Source organism: Temnothorax americanus, unplaced genomic scaffold (assembly GCF_048541705.1).
Source record: "Temnothorax americanus isolate GAGA-0224 unplaced genomic scaffold, ASM4854170v1 Scaffold5, whole genome shotgun sequence".
NCBI classification, from domain to species: Eukaryota; Metazoa; Arthropoda; class Insecta; order Hymenoptera; family Formicidae; genus Temnothorax; species Temnothorax americanus.
The window spans coordinates 6,378,369-6,400,638 of record NW_027509657.1 but is presented as its reverse complement, the minus strand read 5'-3'; the positions used below and the strand labels follow the sequence as shown (position 1 = coordinate 6,400,638).

General features: G+C 51.1%; 1 long non-coding RNA gene across 1 annotated transcript in view; it reads left to right on the top strand.

The window, feature by feature from the left end:
- Positions 1-22,270, top strand: part of LOC143903756 (uncharacterized) — a 94,215-nt gene that overhangs the window by 36,104 nt on the left and 35,841 nt on the right. Inside the window, exon 2 of the long non-coding RNA XR_013258799.1 lies at positions 1,538-1,740. This is a non-coding gene — a long non-coding RNA (uncharacterized LOC143903756). The remainder of the gene's footprint in view (positions 1-1,537; positions 1,741-22,270) is intronic.

Genomic DNA, 22,270 nt, shown 5'->3' with positions numbered 1-22,270 from the left:
AAAACGGTACGACGACGTTCGTTCGTGCGAGCGTAACGGGCTAAATAATTAAATGCGCGCTCGTTGACGGCGATTAAAGTTTTATCGACGTCCGTGAATAGACCGAATACGTATCGCGCGATACTTTTCCCCGCGATTTCCAAACGGCGTCTCGTCATTGCGGCAAATTATCGCCCGGTTACGCGCGTTATGTGTACGCCGTTTTTAATTTAATTCGAAAAATTTTATGGTCAAACCGGGACACAAAGAGGGACTCGGAGCTAGTAGAACTTTTGACCCCGGCCAAACCGCGCGCCAACAAACTACCCATAATTACAAAGTTCCATAGAAAATTGCGTCCATTCGAATCCCTTAAATGGACGCGCGTCCATTGTCTACACGCGCGTCCACACGGGGGCCCCCGGCCCGGCGCGCAACTTTTTTAAGGGAGCCAAAATCGGGCCGCGCCGCGCCGGGGCCCCTACGAGCGCGAGCTTTGATTTATGAGTTTTAGGTTTCGTAGTAAAAAATACGAATTAGTTTTCGGGATGATGATCGCGCGGAGATAATGGGCCCGATTAAGAATCCGTGCTGCGGCGAGGCGAAACGGAGAGAAAGGGCGGGTGGAGGAAAAAAGAAAGGGGAAGCGCGCGGGGGAATCGACGTTCGAAACAGACGGAACAGGCGGGCGGAGAGCGGCGATAGAGCGGGAAGGAGGACGAGGAAAGGAGGACGTGCCTCGAGGGCGAGGAGGGTTGCTCGCCCTTTCTCTTTGTTTTTTCAAAACTTCGAGACACCCTTTTGAGCGTTGTCGATCAACGATCGAGACCTGGCCTCACGAAATAAACTCACGATCGGGCCTCGAACGCGAATTACGTTCCAGCGCGAGAAACAAGAATCGCCGATCGGTTTCTTCGTCGCAGATAACCAGGTCGATCAATTTCTGCGGACTTCTCGAGGAATCTCTTGGATTATTTTTTATCAGGCAGGTACGCGCAACGGCCTCGTAATTCGTGAAGCGAGATTCGCGTGAAATTTCGACCGTAAATCGTCCAAGTTTTTTTAGCGCGCGCTAGGCGGGAAGATCGGCCCGAAGAGAAAATTGATTTTTTTTCTTCCCTCCCGCTCGATGGGAGAATATCACGCGTGTTGGCGACCTGCGACTCCACGACAGAGGTAACGCGAATAGAAACGTCATATTTGCGCGTAATAGTCGACTATTAACGTCGCGACGCCATTTTAGCCGGGGACCGAGCCGCGGGCGGCCATTTTGAATTCATTTCCACCAATCGAGTCGGCTACTTTTTCTCTTATTTTTTTTCCTCTTTTCCTTCCTCCTCCTTCTCCGCTCTCCTTTTGCCGGCTTCGGTTTCTTCTTTTCTCCTCTTCTCCTTCTTCCTCCTATTCCTTCTTCGTTCTTTCGCATCGCCCGAGAATGTGCTCGTCGGTGTACACGATCACACAAACGCACACACGCATACTCGCGGCCGCTTGTATAAACACGCGAACGACGTTCACGCAGGCACACGTGCACATCGACAGTGCTACTGTTGTAAAGGTTTCAGAAGGACGAGAAAAGGACGACGACGTCGGAAGAAAGAGGAGAGGAGGTAAAGCAAGAGGAGAAGGAGGAGGAGGAGGAGGAGGAAGAAGACGTGCAGAAGAAGGATGAGGAGGCGGAGGACTCTCTCGGGGGAGGGAGACGGTGGTAGCAGAGGCAACGGTCTTAAAGGGGGGGGACCAGCCACCCCGCGGTATAACGTAAGTGAGCACACGCTGTCCATCGTAATGCCGTAACATTTATTTTGCCCTTTCCCGCGCCATTCGACGTCAGAATATTTTAAACGTGCGCGGGCGATGCCTTGCGCGCGAACCGTATAATTTGGCCGCGTTTAAAAACTGTAACTTAACACGACTACCTGCACCCATTGCCGCGATGCGATGCGATGCGATGCGATGCCGAGCGCGTATATAACGCGGCGCAGCGTTGTACGACTACTATCGATCCAAGATGGCAGCCGTATATAAATTGGACGACGGCTCTGGGAATGTGCCGCCGCGAGACGCAGCGCGATGAAAGAACGACGTCGGACGATCGTCCGAAAGTTCCAGTTGGATCCAACTGGCCGGTCGATCGATCGATCGACCGATTTGCCGCGGCGAATGTTAGAATCGGTCCTTTGTATACTTCGAATTTGTCCATTTTCGTCTCAACCGATTTACGCGCTGATATCAGCGATTTCCTTTGCACACGTTACCACACGTTAATGTAACGTTTGTGACGAACGCTTCTCTCGAAATGCCAGACCAAAATAATTTAATGAAAATTTAACTGGCGACCAAATTATTACACGAATATCTGAAACACGCTGCCGCGCATTTTTCTATATTTTTCTTTCATACATTCCGCATTTTGATAACGCAATTCGTTTGCTTTGCCCGATCAACTCGCACGCGACTTTGCGATAAGACGCCGCGCCAGTCGCAACGAGGAGACGAAGGCGAGCAAAGTAGTTGAGCCCTACCGACGGTGCAGAGGGGCGTTGTGGGTGGCGGCGGGGGTGGAGGAAAAGGGAGAAAACAGGGGGCGGGGGGAGGGGGTGATGTTACTAGCTGACTGTACGGAATGGGGCGTGGAGAGAGCGCGTTGCAGAGAGCAAGTGCATGGAGGAGGCAATAATCTGGTTATAACTTGAGAGATTAGGTCCGGATTCGATTACCGGCGAGGTATCAAACCGTTAAACAGTCTCCGTGCTAATCAAAACCGAACCTCATTATGAAGGAACCCGGACCCGGCACTCCACCTGCCTGCACCTTATCCCGCCTACCTTATCCGCGGATTCATACGCGAAGGAAGTCGTGCGGAAGGACGCTCCCCCGTGTGACAACATTCCGGGTTCCTAACTCTCGATTGGCTCTAAATCCGGTTCTTCGATCCGACAAGCGCAACGGCATTGTACTCTATAGAATCTAATCGTCGACATATTTTTGTGAGATATTCTTTTTTGTACAGAGAGAAAATAAAAGCTTACTAGAGACATACAAATGTAATACAAAGTGCAATGTGATTTCTTGTCATGTATCAATTTGTCTTGATCATCCCGGAAATCTCGCGAATCATTCGTGCGAGGATCACGTCGGCGGAATATTCTCAGATTCCACGGTGTCTAATAGACAAGTAGCTGGCCGACATGCCATGGATATTTCAGAGTCATAATCGGCCATTGCTAACTTTGCCGTTCTCTACGTGGCCTTAGTTACTTACTTCCGAACTTGCGTCACCCGTCGAAGACTCGGCGCGCCCAATATATATAAGAAATATTTAAAAAGCATCTGAATAAACAAAAACATAAATATAACAGTAAAAATAAAAATATTCTTCCTTCTTAAAATTTAAGTCATATCTTTGGCCGCACGTATTTCTCAAATAATTGATATTCTTTTCTTCACAGAAACGCGCAAACTATTAATCAACCGAATGATCTCCACGAAATTCGACGTGTCGATCGCAGCCCATCTGCCGTTCCCCTTTCTTCCGCACTCTCTTTCCCTCGGCGGATTTTTCCTGCGAAACACGACGATTACACGCGAGAGAATATTTTCGTAGATTACCCGACCCTATGGAAATTCGCTTCTTCGCGCCACAGGCGCCGGTATATGGATGGAAGCGACGTGTCGGGTTGTTCCTCGACAAGGGACAGGGTCCGGTTATTCGGTGGCGGGACGATTTTCTAATTATTGCCCCGTCCTCCGGAGCCCCCTCGGGGCTTGTTGCCGGCGAGCCGCGTGTGCGTGTACACGTAAATCCGTGATCCGTAGGTATGCTCGGTCCAATGACTCGATCTCGCGCATACGCCGCCGCCTATATATATATATAGCCCCCGCAAATAAAACAGCACGCGATAAGAATGCATATTCACATTTTGCGCTGATTATTATGGAATTATGCCGCGATGAAAGTATAAATATCCCGCCGCGCAAAAAAAATTCGCCTACATTAAGAACCAAAGTGCGTGCGTCGTCTTTTATTGCGCGCGGCCGGTTATATTATCACTTCAGTTTTGAATAAAATAAGCATTCGATTACCTCGTCTACTCCGAGTCTGCGTGAATCGAATCTGCTGCCGGTGCATCTACGTCGTGTGCGCCTGTCTGCATCTATTTCTCTCCTACTTTAGGCTGCGTCGCGTTATATCTCGCCTCGCGGTATAAGTACATTAACTACTCGTATCTTCTCTCTATAGTTCTCCCCGTAATAGTTTTCAAGCCCGGAGAGCGCGTTTTGCCCGCCCCGTGGCTGATTTAAGTCCGCGTCGAAAGACCGTAGTAGCCGAGATATCGCGATTCACTTCACCCACTTCGCGAGATTAGACCGCAGGTGGATGGAAAACTATCTGTTATCGCGATATCGATATCGCGTTTTCCCCTCGCGGTTCTCGGCATCGTAATATTGACCGATAAGACCGCGACATTTTCGCATTAGTGTTTTATTTTATGCCTGGCATACGTTAGTGCTTTATGACTGCGACGACGACAACGACAACGATGACGGCTGGTATCGCTGCATCAGAAACAGTTGATAGCCCTTATCGATAGCCGCTCATCGGAATCCTTCCACCGGCCGGAAGTTACGCGGAAAATTCACTGTCGCGGGACAGGCGAGCGTACGCGCGCCTTCAACAATTTTTGTTTAATTACAGCTTTATGCTGCGATAAATGCGACTGCTACATAGCGATCGCAATCTATGAAAATGGCCGCGGTAACCCGTGGTACGGAGGCACACACGAGAAATCGGCCGTAGCCGCCATCGAAGTAGGCGTCGTTCGTGCGGGAATTAAGTGCGAGAACTGGCACGACGCGCGCGAGTCGATCCGATGGCATGTTAGGGACTAATGCGATTACAGCCGAAATCAGATCCCGCATTTAGTCAATTAGGAGGAAGTGGATGGCCCCGCGTATTATCCATTAAAACATATATATATATATATATATATATATAGTCGCGTGTTCCTTTTCCGTTTTCCCGCAAACATAATTACCCTGTGTACGGTATGTGGCAACCTGATAGCCATTAAATTAGCATTCAATATTCCGTCGACTTTGCCGTCGACTTTTGCGCATTACGCGCGCTTAATTGAAAATTTAACGGTTCTCCGATATCTCCGAGAAACAATTGTTTCGCATCGATTACGTTGCGGCGAAAATATATCCCAGTTTTTCTCTTTCCGATTTCAATTTATATTAATTTTTTTTTCATATTCTAGAAGACTGTGTCTGCGCATATATTATATGCATAATTTATTATATTGAAATTTGTTGTTGAAACACGTTGTCCCAGTCGTTTTACGTCTTACGTCTACGAAAATGGAGAGATTCGAAGAGGCGGCTTTCGGTAACGCTCGGCGCAGACTTTGCGAAGCGCGCGGAGTTCCCGTAAAATCGCGCTGAAAAGCTATAAATTCTGACGAGGTTGCCCGAGGTCGTCGTATACTTCTATATACCATCCACGGGGCCCATCGACGCCATAAAAATTAGATCGGGCATATGGTAACCGTGGAGGTGGCGAAACCCCATTACGCCGCGCCAGCTTCCTCCTCTTCCTCCGATCAAAGCCAGAATAATCGAAAGCCTTTGGCACCTGCCACCTTGCGCTACCCCCGGTTATACGCTTTGACAGAATGCCGCGTTTATTTCACGCCGGCTGCTACCGGTTTCTAATGGACTAACGCATGCACGAAGATCGGCGCTGATTTCTATGTATAACAGTAAAAATAATATATATATTACATAAATATGTAATATTTTGAAAGAGAAACACTGCTTGCTTGAAAATATTTAATATCTTCTCAATTATACGTTCGTTATAATTTGTACCTCATGTTACATTCCCATCTCGTTGTCATATCGCGAGCATTATCATTCTTTTTTCCTTTCATTTAGCATTCTGCGTTAATTAGCTCGTAATTGCGCTAACGCATATATCGCGATTCTATCGAGCGGCTTTTATTACGAACGCGAGGGGCCGTATCGCTTCCAAAACGGAAACGAAACGGTCCGGAAGATGTTTCGTTACAAGGAAAGATTCTCCTTCGAAATGCACTACGACGCTGTCGTTAAGAGTTGTAAAACTCGGCGCTTAAGGGTGGACCAAAAGGGACGAAGGGATACCATTCTCATGCACCTCTCACAAAAAAGGGCAATAGTTCAGGTGACAATTGTTCGACTAATTCGAGTCCGTTTTAAAATTGATTGTGTAAACCAATTTTCTCTTCTGGCGTGCGCGTAATAAAAAAAAATGTATATTTGTTAATAAAAATGTAAACTGTGCAAAGATATTCATCTAAGTGCTCACATTCCACGTGGGATAACACGATTTTTAGCATTGTGCCGACGCGATTCTGCAGATATTCCTCTATCTAAGCGGCTGGATCTTGAGCGAATTCCCCACGAGGAAATCCGTCCCTGAGGTAACCGTCAACGGCAACGGCAACGGCAGATATAACGTCATAGCACGCACCGGACTGTGATGAGGGGTGGACACGCGAAACCGATCCCTTCTGGGAACTAATTTCCACCGCGTAATGTTGCTTACTTAACCGGCCGGTCGTGCGCCGGCACCGGCGGGCAACGTAAAAAACGACCGTCGTCGTCGTGTCGTCGGTGTTGTCCTCGCCCGTCGTCGCCGTCGTCAAGTAGCCGGAAGAGTACTTTGTCGCGCGGCTAATTAATTAATGTCCGATAATTAGCGATTATCCCGTTTGCACCCGGCGTTATCGCGACTTTCCCCGCGCAACTGTCGTGCGTTCGTATAATCATAACCCTCGTTCCACGCGCGAGGCGTAATAAACGAGTCGTGCCGTTCGCCGCGCGTGTTCGCTCGCTCGCGTCGCCAGCTCGTTTACGCGGTCGCGCGCTCGCTCGCGAAATTCATCGCGTTGATACGCGCGCCGTACGTTTCCTCGTCCAATAATCCGTATCTAAGCGGACGACCGATTGGCACGGGCAGATACGCTATCTAATTTCTAATAACAACGCGTCGCTGTGACGACGAGGCCAGGCTATCGCGGCGTAGTCGGAACGCGGTCCCGCGTAACGAGAACGTAAGTTCCGTGTGTGGGTATCGGATATGCGGCTATCAGGGGGCGGGGGTGGTCGGGAGAGAGTGTGCCAGAGAGTGAGCGACGACGATCCGATGGCTTCGCATTGGATGGCGTTGTCGATGCCACCGTTGTCGCTGTGCTTGTTGTTGTTGTCGTTTCTCCGCCCGCGCCTGCCTGTCCCCGAGTCCGTCGCGAGAAGGACCGGGGACAGGCCGAGAGCAGGGATAACGGGGGCGGCGGCTGCGGCGGCGGCAGCAGCAAGCAGATAGTTGACGGTGAGGCCAAACGGCAGAAGGGGTACGGAAGGGGGACCGCACCGCCGCCGACAACGCACGGCAGCGTCCAACGACAACATCGTCCGCAGCGATCATCAGCTGCAGCGGGGCCTGCGCGCGTGCACAACGCATAACGTCAACAACAATAGATAATGCTCTAACGTAGAACAGCAAGCGGGGCGAGCGAGCTCTCTCGCGCGCGCATCGCGCCGCTCGCACTCGCGTGGATAAACGCGGCGCGTTACACTACGTGTCCGTCCGTTGGAGCCAAACACGACCTCCTCTCCCTGAAACCCTTCCCGCCTATGTCCCCCCTGCGTCCAGCCTGCCCTTGTAACCGGCCCTCTCTCTTCTTCCCGCCGCCCATCATCGGCGGTGCCCCTCCGGGTGAGGCCGCTCGAACGATCGAGTCCAATGAGATTCCATTGTCTCGAGTAATTAATATTGATTACAATAGGTTATACCTGCTCGGCCGCGTCGAGCCTCCCTCTCGCGCTGGCCCCCCTCGGACCCCCTCTTTCCCCCGCCGTGCTGTGCACCCCCTGTCGACCTCGCTCCCTCGCCTCATCACGCTCCTTCCAACCCGCTTTGCGTCGTCCAGCGCGACTAGTGGCGCGACGGCTTACCTAGATGCTCATATTCGATGCGTATCCGCGTCCGTAATATTAGGATTTCATCGGGCGGCTCTGATCGCAATTATCGTCACCCCGCCGCGCCGGCCGTGCCCTACCAAACCCCCGGCTTAGTCGTCGTTCTCCTCGCTCGATATTCCCGGCTAAAGCGTCGTTGATCGACGTGACGGGGACGTGGCGATCTTCGATTTTATCGTCGCGCGAGCAGCCATCCGTGAGAATCGCCTCAAACTGGAAAGAGAAAGAGAAAAGCGCACCGTGTGCGCGCGCGCGACCGAGCGCAGAAACTGCAAGATTAAAATATTAATGAAAACGATCACGTACACACGTACATACGTGGTACACGGACGGATCCGTAAGTGCGTCTCTAATTATCGTCAAAACCTGCTCGGCTAATGATGCATATCATACATCGCGCTTGCGATTGAGACGCGCGCGCGGAGGAGCGACTTTTCGCACTTCGTCGCGCGCGACGATGGGACGCGAGTCCGCCGATTGATTTTCCTTTCGCGTCATCGCCCGTCGTTATAATCCTCGAGAGCGAGGTCGGCTCGATGTTAATTATTATTTGCATCACGATGAGACGCCGTGTCTCGCGAGACGAGAGACGACAAGGGAAAGAAGAGTGCGCTCGGCCGCGCCGCGCGATGATTTATCGATCGCACAATGAGACACACGATACTACCCTTATGGCGAGCCGATCGCGCGGGCGAACTGTCATTGAATATTACGAGGCCACGGGCCTCTTTGTTGTAAAGTGCCTATACCTACCGGCTCGGATCTGGCAGCACCACCTGTGCCGCCCGCATCGTGAAACAAAAGACTGCACCGCGCTGCCGAAGGTCTGTTTCGATGGAATATTGAGTGACGCCAAATGGAATTTCGTTTCCCGCGCCACACGTGACACTTGAGGCCGCACATCCGACCGGCATATAATGGACACCCATAAATCCCGCGTGATCGCCAGAAACTTTTATTGAATTTAATTCGATCGCTAATCGAGATTACTCCGACCAGGGCGTTTGTGATTTGCGAGAGTCAACGAAGTTACGTTGCACGCTAAATCGTAAATCTCAATTTTCATCAGATACGCGTCGCTCCGAGAGACCGACGTGGAACCTGCGTAATGATAGTCCTGCCGTGTATTTGCAAACGCGAGTCAGCAAAACTTCGTGACACTGTTTATTCTTTATGGGCGAGGCTTTCCAAGACACGGGCAACGACGACGACGACGACGACGACGACGACGACGGTCGACGGGACTGCGCTCTCGCCAGAGAGATTAATTAATTCGCCAAGCGATCGTTCTCGCCGGCGGGGTCGAGGGATACGAGATAAGCGATTCGACGGTTCGCATGACGGAGGCGGCGACTATGCCATAACTCGCTCAGAACTCGCTCGCGATATCGCACACGCGGCTACCGGCCGCGTCGTCGACACGCCGCGTTGCGCCGCGCCGCGCAGCGCACCGGCCGCGATCGCGTCGCGCTTAGCATATAGAGTGCAACAATTAAGTGGAAGTTTCCTAGGGCGATTTACGCCGCGGTGGTTCGCGTTTTCGCATTCGGCTTTATTCTTATTGTCGTCGCCCTTAATAATCAGCATCGCGGCTAGATTAAGGCACCGCGGTAATTGCGCAGCTCGGGGCGCTCCGTCCTCTCCTCCTCCATCCGTGACTAATGGCTAATGGCGACCTCCCTTTCGCCCGTGCTACGCGAAGAGAACTCCTAGATGACGGACGAAGTTTTTCTCTCTCTCTCTTTCTCTCTATCTCTCTCCGTGTTACGCGAGACTTCGTTACGCGATGGAATCCTCCGTCGACGTTGACGCGCCTCGGGAACGCGCGAGATCGTTCGGATTCCACAGGCGATCCTTATTCGCCAGAGATCGCTCGTCCTGACGGCCGATAGAATGTTTTCTTTTCCTTTCTTTTTCCCTCTCCCCTGTCTTCCGTTCGCCGCGGCGAGAATAATAGAGCTGTCTAGTTAGAGCGCTGAAGTTTAATTAAAAAACCGCGTGTCTTTCCGCGAACCGATAGATCGCGCGGTGCGGTGCGGTGCGGCGCGGCGCGGCGCTTACCGATGCGTTGCCTGCGGCACTACCTATTTTTTTATGCCTGTATCGTAAATACCGACTTTGCCACCCATAAGCTAGGGCTATGATTTACCGTACCCCGTCAGATAGGGTTATCGGGAGTGTATCGTGACTTAACCTTCTCTCTCCGCAAAACTGGCTCGTGTTATCGCGAATCCCACCTATTTGCTCGCATGCGCTAATCACTCGCCATATATCTGCCATTTAGCGGTCGAGTTACTTCACGGACCGGCTTCCTGGTTCCGGGAGTTTTGCAGGAAATATTTTCCATCGCGCGCGCGCGTCAAGAAAAATACATTTCCTTACAAAATATGACTGGTAGCTACACCTTTTTAAACGGTGTCAACGTATCGTAATCTCAACCGTATCGCGAAAGTTACCTACCTATTACTAGGGTGCAGAGGGAGGGACGATGCGGACGTTTATTTACTGGTAACTTTATCCCATATCGCGGTCCATCTCCGGGGGCATCACTTTACAATATGCATTTTTACCGCATTGTACGCTCCACGAGGCAGAGATCGTTCCAGTCGCCGAACAGTTGAAATTCCGGCGGCGCAGGTATACGCATCCTGAAATGACTTGACAAATAGGATCGTCGACCTGCGAGACGGGGGCGCACCGGCGAAAATGACGTTTCGTATCGCACCGGCGAAACACAAAGATATAGCGATAATGGAGGAGAAGGAAACAATAGGGGCCGCCGTCATCGGCGAAATATCAATTAAAATTGAGCCGATCCGTTTTCGCGTTCTTTGTGTCTCTCATTGGGAACGTCAAGGAACAGAATAGCATTCTGGAAAATAGGATCGAAAATCGAAAGGTGGCTACCGTCTTACGTTTCGTACCATATGGCGCCGTTAAATTGAATCCCTCTGATTCTCCCGATCCTCCAAATTTGACGCTTTATATATGGCGCTTTTCGCGTTATATAAGATTTCTTTTTTTCGATTTCGTGACTCGTTATAGTTAACATCTTAAGAACATCCAAGACAGCAATTTGACCCATTAAACGACGAGATCGAGGACTCCGCGCGAGAAAATAAGATGGGAGCGGCTCCTTCCATGTCGTAGCGCGCTCCAAGACGCGTAATGACGTTAGTCGCAACTAACTGGATAAAGCGCAAAGTGTACGCGCATAAGAGACCGAGGTCTCGACGAGGCCCCGTAAGCCGAGCGTATCGCGAGGAGCGTCGCGGGGAAACACCGTTAACGTAGGAACCACGGCCACGAACTCGGTGCGCGGCGGACGGACGGCGGAGGATCGGGAGGATGGCGGTGGTGGTGATGGCGTGGCGGGAGGGAAAAAAGATATGTACAAGGGTTGGCCCTTTTCTCCCGCGCGCGAGCCTCTAATGGCCTGGCGGGTCTTAAGGGCGATTTAAAAGGCTCTTAATGACATCCACTGGGCTGGCGCGACGCGGCTCTAATTTCATCCCAGTGGAAACTGAAGAAACAAGTGAATTAAGCAGCCCGCTAATGACAGATCGGGTTCACGGAGGCGAGGCGAGGCGCCGCGCCGCGCCGCGCCGCGTCGCGCCCGCGCCCGCTTCTGGCCTTCCGTGTGTAACGATATTCCGGCAATTTATGCGTTCTCGCGACGCTAATCCGTTTTAATAATCCTCCACCGGCGACCGGCGCGGCAAAGAATTCGTCGTGCGGTTTTCCCTTTCCCTTTTCCAACGGGATTTTTTTGGTTTCGAGATCTTCGTCGGAAATATATACGACTTTCATTTGCGACTGAAAAGAGAAAGCTGAAAAAATGATTCAAAGAAAATTTCGATGGAATTCATTTAGAAAAAAAACAAGGAAATATAAAATAATAAAACGAACATAATAATTTACTTTTTATTTCGCGAGTACACAGAAACGTTTCGAAATTATTTTCTTCTCACGTTTGGCAAAGTATGGGAGTCTGCGTTACGAGTTAAAAGGACGTTCGTTCCGAGAGTGCACGATCGAATCTCTGGGAGGTAAACGAACGGTAGGTGGAGAGGTTAAGGCGGATCGAGAATGAAGAGTTTAAGAAGAAGCGGCGAGAAACGAAGGAGAAAGAGAGAGAGAGAGAGAGGGAGAGAAAGAAAGAAAGAAAGAAAGAAAGTCTCGAGAAGGAGGGCGAAGAGTAATCTACATAGGCCGAGTAGTCACCGGTGGAACCTTTACGCCCGACAAAGGCCAGTTCTCCCCTCATTTTTGTCTCATTTGAATATCTTCATTAATATCCTACCGGCTACAACCACCCGTCACCACAGGCAGAGACCGCATGCATTACTCGACTTCTTGCCACCATTTAATCGATCCCGGGACGTAGATTATAGCCGAGGCGGTTTGTCACTCGTCACATTGTCATTCCCGGGTGGATAAATGAGATTCCGCGCATGTAAGGAAAAACGCAAACGCGGCTTTCCTCGTGATGGTGGCGGTGGTGGTGGGAAACGAGCGGCGAGACCTTGAGGAGCTTTCTTCGGCGGAGATGGATTCGCAGGTTTCACATCGCGCGCCGAGACCCGGGCGTAATGGCGATGCTATTATCCACGTACGCTCGTTTGTATCGAGGCGAGATCGTGCCGCTTATAATCGTTACGGTTCGCGTTGCGAGGGCAGCTTTCCGACTGCCGAGGCCGTTGTTCTTCATCCTGTCCCGAGTGTCGCGGGTCAAACCGGCCACGGATCGGACGATCTATCAAGTCCGGAACGATACGAGTAATTATTCGGCTCTTAATGACTCTTACGCGCGGTCGTAACGAGTTCGAACGCGCCGAGCAATGTATTATAAACGTGCCCTTTTCACAATGCAAATTCCGCGGCGATTCATTAGGCGGAGCTCTCGCTTAGGTGGGATTATCCTCCTTGGATCCGCTCGATGCGCCAGGATACCGCGAAGACGGGGATGTATGTCTGTATGTGTGCATATATATGAGTGTGTACGTGTGTCGAATGCGCGCACGGATGCCGTTCTTTCGTTATTCCGCAGCTCCGCGAATCAGTTCCGTCGTCGTTTCCGTATGCGTCAATTTCCGATCGATGCGTAAAACTAATTTTACAGCGTGTCTAACGGTGCGAACCGAAGAGGCGCTTTTGAACGGAGCGCGCTGTATCGCCATTCTCGGTGCGGGAACGCGAATCTGCGGTAATTTGGACCACCCATCCTTCGGACTAATCATAATGGCGTTTTGTTTTGGGGCTTTTTGTTCGGAGAGGATCCCGCTCGCGTCACCCCACCCTCCCCTCGCCATACCGAGGGACGCGGGTATGTATAGGTGCGAACGTCCGTGCGGGCCATGTCCTACAGGTGTATGCGTGCGGGTGTGTGCAAGTATAAACTGTATGCACACTCCGTATATATATTCGTACATCGGCACCGATCGCGGGCCATACGAGAGAACGAAAGCCGAAGGAGGAGCACACAGTGGAAAGAAGAGCGGTGGCAGAAGGCAGAGGGGACGGGGGAGAGTACCCGAGGCCGAAGAAGCCAGCCAGTCGGTCGGACTCTGGCCACGTAATAATCGCCCGGCACCATTAAACTAAACCGGCGAATAATATTATATTAAGCTGTAGTCGAAGCCCCGAGAGGGTGGAATAGTGGATCGGGGTCCAAGGAGGGAGAAAAGGCGGGGGAAGGGGGGAAGAGGAAAGAACCGATGGAGAAGAGAGAGGTGGAGAGATCGACGCTACGGAGGAGGACGGTCGGGGCACCGGCGCTTCTCAGAACTAAGTAGATTCGAATTTCGATACGGATGATCGGGCTGAATACAAATTACTCATATATGCCTTCTCGTCCCGGGTAATCACACGGTGGCTGCTCCACCACGGTCCAAAGAAAAATGCTCCTCGCCGAACGCATCTTTTATTTCCTTTTGCCCCCTCGCCCTCCTCCCTTCTCACCCCCGTCTCTTCCTTTCATCGTCGTCCTCATCCGGTCCGTCTCATCTTCTCTACCGTCGCTTCCTCCCGCTTTTTTTACCTCTCCACTCTTTTCCTCTTCCTTCATCTCCCTCCTTCTTCTCCCCCGCGTTCTATTCCCCGCGAGGCAGACACTCGGCCGCCGAAAATTTTCAAGACAGATCGCGCCGAGCGATCGCATCCCAAGGGGTGGCCGCATCGCACGATCTTATGACGAAGAAAAACAGCCTTATCGTCCAACACGATTTCTTCAAATCGCGCGAGTATTCAAAATAATTTCCACGAGGAAGCACGATCGACAGGTGATAGCGTATCTTAAGCGCGATTTATTTGATAATCTAACGTGATAATCGGAGGCTCATACTTTTCTTTATTCCTTAGGTTCGTTTTTGATACTTTTTGCTTAATCATTAATCATCGGTTTCTCTCCGCCGGTCGTTGGTATTATACCATTGAACGGTTGAACTCGATGGTTGGCGAACGCAAAGATGGTCCGAGTTGTGCAGCCTTGCGCTTTTAATACGACGATCTCGGGGCCCGACGCGCGCGCTCAGGGGGACCGGAAAGTCCTGCCCCCAAAACCCCGGGGAATCCAATCATGATTATTATTCCGGGCGAATCGATTGCGGCTCTCGATAGGATTGGCCCGGTTAGCCCGGTCCCCGGCTCGCGGTATACCCGAGCTATAATGCCGATACCCGGCGCCGCGCCGCGGCGCGGCGGCCCGGGCCCCCTTCGCTCGCTTCGCGGTGCAACACACGTGTGCAGCTACGACGACGGGGGTTGGTAGCAGCGCAGCACTCGCAGCATAAATAATTAATAGTAGCCGGAGTGCCGCGAAGTGAAGTCGACCAGTGTTTTGCGGTTCCGAGGCTCCGCCCAGGCCGATTCCGGGGCTCCTCCCTGTACCCCGAGTAGAACGCGGCCGGAGAAGAAGAGACCATCAAACGGAACCAACGGAGACGACGTCCGCGAGGAATCGTCCGGAGTTCGATGAGCCGCGCTCATTCGTTCTCCCATTTGAATTTGCCATTATTCGTGTCGGAAGGTGCAGACGTGTCAGCTTCGTAAAGCGTCATTTTACTTCTGCCATCGTAAATGGAATATACGTTCTGGCGCGGCGATCGTATACGTGCTTGGGTTATTGAGGCGAAATTAGTATTCGTACGCGCGTAATTAGTCATTATCGTAATAACGGTTTAACATGAGAGACATCGCGTAAATAACGTCGATATATCGTACGGAAATATTGAATTTTTCGCCGACTTATCGCGATCCCCTATCGCCCGATAATTACCGCGTGCCAACTTAATATCGCTGCCCCACCAGTACTGCGCCAATTTCTACAGGTTCGGAGGAGACGTTAATATGCGACGTATTCCCCTGCACCGTGATCGGAATGATGATCTCTCATTCGTTACGGACGGGGTCTCTCATTTCTTTTTCCGTTCCTCCGTACGTCGTAATTCCAATGTGATCACGGCTTATCTGGAGGACATCTTTAGGGGCCATCACGATCCGCGGAGACGTTTATGTAAAGCGGAATAAGCGCGATCCGACGTGTCTACGATGTCGCTCTAGTTCGATAATCGTGGCGCGAATAAAGCGGATCCAGCGGTCTTTCTCCCGGAGGCGGCTGGATCCTTACGTCAGAACGTAAGTGGGGTTCCGGCATATCGACGGGAGGGAAAGGACGAGACCCAGGGAGCTGAGCTGGCGATAAGAAGTCGTAAAAAATAATGACCGGAAAATTAATCGAACTTGACGTCAGCCCGTCGCTTCGACTTCTGCTGCCTCGTGAACTTTTGCCCACCGACGCGACGTGCCAATTCGAATGTAAAATCTATAGCTGATGAGAGTGAATCGCGTTCAATTCACGCGATAACGTGGATACAATGGAAAACGTTTAAGAAAGACTTTAGATATATAATTGTATTTTTATTTAAATCTTGTCAATTCAATGATATGGCGTTGTTTCGATGCTTTATGCTTTTAAATCAAAGGAACTTGTTATTAATTTGCAAAGACAGTCATTTGAGAGAATTGGATGTACAGATACGCAAGACTTGTCCTGGAAGTCCACTATTTTTGTAAACTCTGTTTTTATAGTTATTATTCATGCGACTTTGCGTAGCGGCGGTGAAGTTCTTTTCGAGCTGGCGAGCGTTAGATGGGGGCACGATCACGGCGAGGCATTATTTCCCTTTCCAGTCGAGCGAGGGAGGTATTATCATTATCGGACGGACGACCGCGGGGGACGAGAAGAGACTTTTCCCGTAAGAAAGGGTTGAGTTTACGCAAGAGTTACCGACGATTCGACGAGCAGAGTCGAGTGCTTACCAAATCACTTAAATGATTAAGGAAAAGGGTTGTTTAGACAGCGTCTCGGATCTCGGGCCGTTTCATTCTTCGTCGCTCGGCCTCTCCGACCCCCGGCGCATCGCGTCGCGACGCCTCCTGCACCTACCTACGCCGCCGCTCGACGTCTTAGGGTAATCCGTTTTGTCAACGACTCCCGACCCTCGCTGCCTCATTACCTTCCTTTTTATTCGTTTCCGTGCAATCGTGCCGACACGCTCTCCAACGCCTCGTGAACGAGGCGCCTCTTCGTTTAACACCTTGGACGTCATGCGACGTTGCGAGTCTCTCCGCAATATATGTACATAAAATTTTACCGCTTTTAATTCGATTCTAATTCTTATTTAGTTAACTCTTTTTTTCTCGAAGACATATGTATATAGTACAAACAATATAATAATATAGGATAAGCAAAACGGTGCCAAGTATCGCATTGTTTCCGTCAAGTCGCTTCACTCGGGGAAACATATTGATCGATACTGTTGTTTCTCGCAGACAGAGCGAACAATAATGTCAGAAAAATAAGAGAATGAAGAAGAAGAAGAGGTGAAGAAGAGACGAGAAGGGAGATGAAGATCCATCCGTCTCTCGACCCGGAGGCCTCTGTGCTTCTCTTCTCCCTTACCCGTACCCAATATACGTGCTGCCTCGACAATGTCCGCATTCTGCGATATTTGCAGTGCTCGTAGAGCGTAGCTTCTCTCCGAGTAAACATCGTGAGAGATAAGGCGCACACCCAGGCGCAGCGCCTTGATTTAACCAACAACGTAGCGCTTCGGATGGCGAAGGGGGGCACTCGCGATTCCTCGGAACGCGAGAAAATTTTAGTCTCGAGAAAAGAAAGGAGTCTCTCGAAAGCTTCAAATCTGCGAGAAAGATTTTCTCTAATCACGTTCTTTTTTTCCGCGAAAATTGGAAGAAGGAAGAACATTTCAAGACAAAACGCGCACACTTTTTCGATGTCGATTAAATGACCGATACTCCCGGAAGCCGAGAGACTGGAAAATCACGCACACGTGTGTGTGTGCGTGTGTGTGTGCGTGCGCGCGCGCGCGCAGAATGCTGGGGGCGATCGAGGTACGCGTATGTGTCAGTGGTTACAGCTATCGAGAGTCAGACCCCGGGCCTGAGCGAACGACGGGCATTAAACCTATTAAGACGGCAGAGCCGCGGCGTCAAGAGATGACAGTGATAAACTCGACCCTCTGACACGGAGGTCCCTCTCTCGAGAGAATACCTCCACGAGGAATTAGCGTTTCTCTCTTCCTCCCGCCCGGTCGTCGTCTCGCTCGCGCCAACGCGCACAGCGTAGCGGCCGCGTCGAGGATTTCTCGGAGGCTCGTGTCGAGAAAAAGCTAGGAGGATGCCCGCGGTCGGTCGTAGGCGACCCCGATGAGAACGAGGCGAGCCCGTAGAAACGGCGGGGCCGTAAGGCGAGCCCAGAAGGGCAAGCAAGGATAGCCCAGGCTCAGGCTCGTGTATCGTTACAGTTTATTATAATATAATTATGTATCCTGGAAGAGGGATACACTCCGATCGGCGGGGCGGATAGTCAGCTCGCTATCCGGCTGAAATGGCTGAGCAAATACAAAGTCACGAAGTCGTCCGGGATCATCTGATCGGGTGGGGACGGGTTTACCAATTCCTACCTCTCGCGGAGTCACGCTCCTTCCTTGCCACGGGGTCGGGAGTCACCCCGTTGTTCTCTCTCTCTCTCTCTCTCTCTCTCTCTCTTTCTCTCTCTCTCTCTCTCATCGTGTGTGCCTGCACACGACCACTCGAGACTCGTGACAAAAGCCTACGGCGCAGTGATGCGATCTTATCCCAATTAACGTTCGTCCTTTCAGGATGTTAGGAAAAAACCTTCCGGAAGAGATCATTCTCGTTTTTCCTCGTTATCGGATTTTCTCGAAAAGTTATTTGAATGACATACACGATACTAGTCGACTGGCACGATGCTTAGCGATGCAGGATTTTGAACCGATTTTCTTCGGGATTTATTCCCTCGACTACGCTCCCGACGCCTCGAGACTTTTCAGCATGGCGACCGAGATCACGGAGTCCGTTGGCCTCCTTTAACTATTGGCTTCGACACTCGAAATTTATGCAGCCGTCAGAATATGGCTTCGCCACTACGAAATATATGGTATAATAATTCTCGATATCAGGTGCCTTTAATCACCTTAAATCCACAGCCCGGGCACACCCCGTGTTCACTTAACTTCAGGGTTATCTTAATCTTTCGACAGCTGCCCAGCGCCTACTCAATCGTTTCTGCTCTCCTTCACCCTCGACTCGGCCATAGAGCGTTGCTCCTTTATCTTTCTACTCCTTTCTTGTCTCGTCTCTCGTTCTTGCCCCGTGGCCCTGGCACACAAACGCACTTGCCGGAATTTCGCGTCTGCGGTCAGCAGAAGGTGTCGACGACCACGTCGAATATCGTCAATGTATCAGCGATGTATCGTTCGTGTTAATTCATAATTCATAAATTATTCAAAATCCATTGTCCAGTTATTAACAATATTGTAAATGATAAAATTCAACGATTTATCGTTAACGTTATTAAGAGACGTCCGGAATAACCGCCAGGGGAAAATCTGAAAATATTAATTTGCGCGACTCGAGAATTTCCCACTCGTGTTCTTCAATCATCGACGGTATTATTAATGATAATTCCGCTTTAAATCATGCGCCAGCAGTAAAAGGTCCAAGACAGTTATGCGATGGCACGGCGATGCGTCTCGTATCTCCGGCTTGTAAACAAACGTATATTACGATGGAACGCGCTGTCTAACAAAACTTTTACGTGTCCACGGGTTACGACCGGCTTCACCTCGTCTTCGGTGCCAACGAGAGAAGAGGAGGCGCTAACGATGCCAGTGGGAAAGATGTGAGATAACTACTCGGCAGGTAACTAGCTGCCAGCTGCATGTGCCAAGAGAGAGAAAGAGACAAAGAGAGAGAGAGAGAGAGAGAGAGAGAGAGAGAGAAAAGCTCGTTCGCTCACTTATCGGCGCGATTTGATTGCTATGGCAGGAAATTGGGATTGTCGGATTCGCGCGTTGACTCGGCCTCGTAATCCCGGCGAGAATCCCGGTGGACAAACGAGATCCATAGCCGCGATTTCTTCATTTTCTTTTTTTCCCATTCCTTTCGGCCACTTTGCATATCACGCTCCGATGCGCGCCTGCGATATCGAGGACGGGTCGTAACGTCTGTATCACTCGTTCGCTGTTACGCAATTCGGGTGGGAACTCCTGGGGAATTCCTCTCGGAAACAGTATCTCATCGCACCAACGTGCACGATTCAGCCATATTTGTAGATATTTAATTGAAAGGCTCGAATATAGTCGGTTGAGACATCTTGATTTTCATTCACATTTTCGCGAAATTGCAGCATCGATGTCCATGCGCGCTCGCGCAGTGGAAATCGACGATTTCGACATCCGCAGGAAGACCATTGTTTCTCGCATTTAAATGGGCGTCGCCGCGTTCCACGAACCGAAGAGAAAGACTCGGCCGGCCCGAAAGAAACGACCTAATTGACGGCGATATCGTATACACGTATTACGCCGCCTAAGTATGCACTTTAAGTGCGCGGTGGCGAACACGTTGCGCGTATGTACTAGCGTACCTTATTACGCGTTGGATCTTTTCAGCACAGGTAGATGCAGAGGAAACGATAGTGATTCCGGCTTGTTAAGCTCCTCCTTTAATTGCCCTTGAGTTTTCATCGTCCGTGCGTATACACGCCGAGATATCGTCTTAACGCGTATCTCGTGTATATATAACCGGCCGTCTCCACCCATTCGTTGAAAACGAATACCTAGGTACGAGAGAAATTCAGCGGAAACGCGGAGAAAGGCCATTTCCGCTTTTCGCGTCCTCCCCCGTTCACCACTTGAGTTCGCGATTCCCTTTTTTATGCACCCCTCTGCTTGTTCGCGCTTTATTTTAATTTCAATACCTTGTAAACTATATCGTTATACCTCGTTGATTTCGCGTTTCATTCTCGTTTGTGTCCGATTATCCTTGGAGCAGCGAGGAGGAATTCGATCGGCTGAGGGTGCCGATTCCTCTCCAGCCGCGCCTGGGCCGCGCGGCTCGTATACACGGCAGTGCATTATTTTCCAATATTACATCAACGACGGGGAGCGAAGGACGTAGGACGAGGAGAGAGACTCCATCGGATCACGCACGGTTGAATTTCCGAGTCGGGGGAAACGGGGGAAGCGGGCGCGCGGAGAACGACGGATACGGGGGAGAGGAGGGTCGACGAGTAGGGGTTAAGCGGACCCGAGGGACACGTCGTCTCGGGCTTTGAAATTCCCTAATCGATCGTGAGCTCTCTCTCTCTCTCTCCCTCTCTTGACTCGAATCGAGATTGAAAGGTTCGCGTGCATTGCTCCAGAAATGAAGGAGCAATTTCAAGCGCCCGCACCGCTCGCCCGTTCGCCCGCAGCCACACGGATAATCTTTTAATTCGCTTCGGGAACGGCACGTTCCGTGGCCGCGAATTTTTCCACAGGCAGTCTAGAAAAGAATTATCTGTACGTCGTCGCGATCGATCTCACCGCGCGACCGAAATTGCCGAGCCGGGAACGCTCGTTCATCCCACTGCCTCCCCCTCCCCTCCCCCATCCCACGGTCCCTCGTTGAGTTCTTCATTTTTAGTATGAAATAAAAAATTATTCCGCAACCCGGCGAGAGATCGATCTCTCGTTCGATCGTAAATCGTAGGCGTACCTTCGCATAGGGTTCCGGCTATTTCGTTTCGCCACCGCGGCGAGAGGCTCGAATAAAACTGGTCCGGTGTTCGTCCACCCCCTCTTCCCCTTCCGTCTCTCTCCTCCCCGCCTGCACTAATAATAACGAGCGATCGTCGTTGTTAGTGGAAATAATAGTTGGCAAGGTTGCGCGGCGCGGCGCGGAGTGCAGAGCGACGGAAAACAATCATCCGGCCCAAAAAACAATCGGAGTGGAAAAACGGCCGGCTGGAAAAACGCGTTTATATTTCACCGGTTGCGAGAGTGAATTCTCTTTGTGACTGTAGGATGACAATTTCACGGCATTTAGCCGCGACGCCGACGGACGGACCGGGCCCCGCTGCGCCGCGCCGCGCCGCGCGGTAGATGGACGCGCGAGCGCGCGAAACAATGCTCGCGCTCGTTCATTTTTTCCTCTCCGTCTCCCGTGTCTCTCCCGCTGCCGTCGCTCTCGCCCCATTCGAAACATCCACCCCCCGGATCTTTCTCTCGCTTCCTCCCGCGTGTCCGCCTCGTTCCGCGCTCTCCACACGAGGCCGACGGTCTCTTTCTCATCGTACCTCGTGCCTCTTTCTGTTTTTTAATCGGTAACAAAAGCGTTATTGCGGAAATTAAATGACACGTCGTATGGCAGCGCGCGAGCGAGCGCGCGCGCGCGGCAGAGGGCGAATTGTCGGTTTAAAAACGTTGGAGCGCGAAAAGCCCGCAGCGATAGCGCGGCCACGCGAATGGAATTTCAACGTTTCGCCGGTAAGTCACTTTTTGGCTTTGTACCGTGTGCCCGCGTACTGCAAGCGTTCCTGCCGCTACTTTTTGTTCCACGCATGCGACTCGCGTACTCGTAGTATTTGAGTAAAAGGCACATTCTCGTGCAGCCAATGTCGCTAATTAAAAAAAAAACCGAGTTCGTCGGAAAAACGAAACAACACGATACAACATTACGCGTTAATGGTGAGTGGATAAGATCGGTGGACAAATTGGATCGAAATTAAGAGGGGGGAGGATGGAAGAATACATCAGGAAGTAAGAATAACTGAATTTCTCCAACGATCAATCATTTATCGTTGTTATATTTCATGGACGGGAGAACAATTTCGATAAGACTCCGCGCGTTCTTCGGCTTCTCACGCTACCGGCGCGGTAATCCAAGTGAAACGTCCAAG